This window comes from Dermacentor albipictus, unplaced genomic scaffold (assembly GCF_038994185.2).
Source record: "Dermacentor albipictus isolate Rhodes 1998 colony unplaced genomic scaffold, USDA_Dalb.pri_finalv2 scaffold_272, whole genome shotgun sequence".
In the NCBI taxonomy this organism is placed as follows: Eukaryota; Metazoa; Arthropoda; class Arachnida; order Ixodida; family Ixodidae; genus Dermacentor; species Dermacentor albipictus.
The window spans coordinates 9,695-13,727 of NW_027225826.1; the positions used below are offsets into that span (position 1 = coordinate 9,695).

At 45.3% G+C, this 4,033-nt stretch overlaps 1 long non-coding RNA gene across 1 annotated transcript; it reads right to left on the reverse strand.

Annotated features, from left to right (window-relative positions):
• Positions 1–1,580: 1,580 nt before the first annotated feature.
• On the reverse strand, positions 1,581–3,026 carry LOC139053867 (uncharacterized). Its single transcript, XR_011510848.1, has 2 exons — positions 2,891–3,026; positions 1,581–1,705 (listed from the first exon to the last, which is right to left on the reverse strand). It is a non-coding gene; the product is annotated as an uncharacterized lncRNA (long non-coding RNA).
• Positions 3,027–4,033: the final 1,007 nt, after the last annotated feature.

Consider the following 4,033-nt stretch of genomic DNA (forward strand, 5'->3'; position numbering starts at 1 on the left):
TCACGTGACCTGATCATAGGTGCCTAGGGACAGGATCGTTTAGGGATTTTTGAGAAGGCATGATGGTGGCGCCGAGCGACGCCGTGGCGTGTTCGTTCTCGGCGTGATCGTTCTCCGGCTCGCGCGGACGGTGCGTTGTTCAACGTTGCTCATTAGAGTTACTGTATATGCTACAGTAGGTAGCAGAGTTGCGCGTAGGTCCGCCATCTTGCCTGAGAAGCAACCAAGTCTATCTATGCGGCGAAGCCGCACTCCGTTTTTGCAGGTGACATGTCTAGCGTATCGTCGATCGACCGTGGGCGCTTTTGCATCGCTTGTGCATCGCTTTTCCGCCTAATCGCAAACAAAGCGCATCGAAACAGCTGACTGGATTAGATTGTGAAGAAAAAGGCGCTGCCCTTTTTTAGCGCGTGGCATAAGATGCAGCGCGTAGATTAGTTTTTTTTTTATTTGCATTCACCTGCGCACTTCCTCCGCCCTAATAACGTATGGGCACTCGCGTATCTAGAATAGACTGTGTATTCTATATACGCCTATCAGATGCAGCATTCGTGAACCGTGACGGTAACGATTAGATCGCACCGAATAAACTTAGGGAATATGGTGATGTTATTTTATAGATTCCGGAAATCCTACAAAAAGTTTCGTGCGAAAAAGCTACTTCACAAGGTAGTATAAGGTTCGAAATAACATAGCGTATTAAAAACTGGACAAACTTTACTAATTGAGGTAAACAATCAGATACTTTAATAACTTTGCTTCGCTTGAATACTGCTTGGCACTCAGGTTTTGTTTCAACAGTGATAAATACGCTACTAAGAGCAGTGCAGTGCTCTTTCAGCATGTAAACAGTAACAAAAAGCACCGAGCCGCAACTTCCTCTTTTTTTGGCAATAAAATCACAATGCGAATTTCAGAGAAAAAAAAAACAAAAACACTAGTATATGCGCGTGCAAATATTTTGATATAGTGAGCTTTATCAAGTGGTGCTCTTTTACAAAGGGAACTGTACAAAATATCATGAGGCCCATACTTGCTTATGTGCCATAGCTCTCAACATGTAGCCAGTCGAAAATATTACTGGTGAGTCAATGACCAACCATTGATATTTCGACTCTGGTACCCCATTAGATCTTGTGTAGGAACATATCCATCTACCAGCAACCAATGGATATCAGCTACACCTGCAAGTGTGATTTCATTATGTGCCTTTTCACTGCAGAGATTCCAAAAGTAGCCTTCTGTGGGAATGCATAGAGAAAGAAATTTCAACAAGAGCGGACACTCCCATAGAGCCCAGCGGCCGAATTGACTGTAGCACACCAAGCGGATGTTGTTGACTCCTTCCGGTTTCGGTTTAGGGCGCGCGCGTTTTGAACACCAGTTGGTACACGCCGCCCCGGCTCCGCTGCTCGGCGCGGCATTCATTTTCGTTTTTTTTTCCGTTTCTGCTGAACCTCGCGTGGCCTTGGCGTGGAATCGTTTCATTATTAAGTAGAAATGATTGCGATTGACCTTTACAAGACTGCACCGAATGTGTCAGGTGCAATTTCATAAACAAAACGAAAAACGTCTTCTGAAATGATGAAATGTTTATTTTGCACTATATAAATGCTCGTTCCGGGCTTCTTCTGCATTCATCCAAAGTTGTGGCACCAGGTAAGCAGCAGTCGTTGCCGTACGATGCTCCACCGGATGCCATCAGCTGAAAGGAAGTAAATTACAAGCATGTATCATTTTGGTATATTGACCTAACAGGAATATGTCGTTGAGGCAAAACGTGCGTAAGTGGTGAATGAGCGGCATCACAGATAAATTCACTTTTACGTACATTTCGCTACAAAGACATCTCCCAAACAATGCCATAAAATCTGAACATCCGATTTTCAAGCACCCCTCCTTTCCCGGGCATTATTTCCTGCACTTTAAGTGCCCAAATACACGGGTGACTACGCGTTTCCAAAACTTGGCCTCAGTCGACACGATGGTATGCCAAGTACACAAAGGTGGCTACAACACAGGCCCAGCCAGACCATGTTACACGCTCGCAGAATGCCTTCTAATCGAAAGCCTGTTTTCAGTCGGTCAGAATACATAAATGTCATCTTGTGCTCCTCCGTGTTATCTTTTACGCGTCCTGCCGGCGCATGCAACACTCCCGTGTTATCACTCTCGGCAATCGCTCGTCGCGTTTTGGAGAAGCGCGAGTACCGAAATAAGCTATATGTTGTTGCAGGGCTATAAAATGCATCACAAACTTGTCCCACTAAAATTCAGTACACGCAAAACTAACTATGGCCGGCTTGCTTTTTTGCTATCACCTTCACAACCCTAGGCGCGTCGAGCAAGCCTCAAGATATCCCAAAAAGTTACCAAATAAATCACAATACTTTTTCTGGTCACAGAATGCGTCACGAACTTCTACCAGTAAGGTTCAGTACACGCGAAACTGCGGCACACAGCCGAGCTGCTTTTCGCTAACTGCGTCAATAAGCCGGGCGTGGCAACCGTGCTTCTAAACTACCCCAAATATAACGACGTTAGTTACAATAATGTTGGGGGCCACAGAATGCGCGAAAACTTGTCTGTCTTAGGCGCTACGACGTAGTACACGCATGTATGTACACGCGCAAATGCGTCACACGGCCGAGCCGGTTTTCGCTTAACAACTGCGTCAATAAGCCGGGCGTGGCAAGCGTGCCCAAAAATTACCGAAATAAGTTACAGTAATGTTGGGGCTCATAGAAAGCGTCGCAAACATCTCCCAGGACGAGGCATTAACTCAAGTTAACTGCGCCAGGACGGCGGAGCTGTTTTTCGCTAACTGCGCCACTCGAACTAAGCCTAAATGCTTAAAATGCGCCGCACACTGTCAAACACAATTTCTCACCTTGCCGTAGTCCAGTAGTGCAGTGGTGCCGTGTCGAAATGCAGACGATACGCACGAGAAGCATAGAGAAGGCCGGGAGCCCCCAAAAATGGGCTATATCCAAAACAGACGGGTCGCCGAGCACGCCAGTTTCGCATGTACGACTGGCCTCGCTCACACCTGCGGCTTGTCTGGCGCATGACGTATGCACGCGCGTTTGGCGTGCCGCTAGCTTGTTGCTAGGCAACGCAACAAAAAGTTGCAAAATAGAAGTTCATTTACACGCAAAACTTTTTCGCTTTTAGTGGGAAGCAATAAAAAAATAAAACGTTGTCTGGAAGTTTATTTCACATTCTTTTTTTTTCTGATGCTCGCGTCAACTAACGGATGTTGTTGAAACTAGGCGTGACGTGTTTTCTGTTGCCAGTTTTTGAAGAGTGTCCCCTCTTGTTGAATTTCTTTCTCTATGGGGAGTGTAGCGAAAGTTTTTCTCACAGGATCGACCTAGCTACATCATAGAGAATCATTCAAAACACAGTTAGGCCCTTGCCGTATGGTAAATGACGACATTCATTCCTCTTGCATCCTGCTTCACATAAGCTGTAGTAGATTAAATATCTTTACTTAGTAGTAACCTCTTTCATATTCAGAAACAACCCAAGTTGTGCATAATCATGAAAATGTGAGCTGGCTTTTTTACGACACTTCTGTGAAAGCAGTGTGCTGCATCACATGCAGAAAACTGGTAATTCCAGCTAAATCTTCAGTATAACTCTACGTGCTTCCATTATTTTAAAAAAATCCAGACTTGCAGTAGCTTTTAATATTCCAGCTGTGAATTTTTTAGCACAGCCCAAAAAGCACGTAGCTGTTAGTCAAGCGATTTCATCTCATACACACTTGACGCAATATGCAGTTGACTGAAAATTTGTTTGTTCAGGTGTCTTTACCTGAACACCCTTCACTTGTTTTACAAAGGAAGAAAAACAATTACTGCAGTTAGGTGTCACGAGGCAGGCCGACGAAACAAACGTGAGATGCGCTGCGCACGTTGCGTTGTTGCTACGCAGCTAGCACGCACATGGACAGCGAACGGCAACATCGGCCGGATTGGATTTGAATTTGACTGGCGATAACTTGTGTCAATCCAGTTCGCTGCAGCGG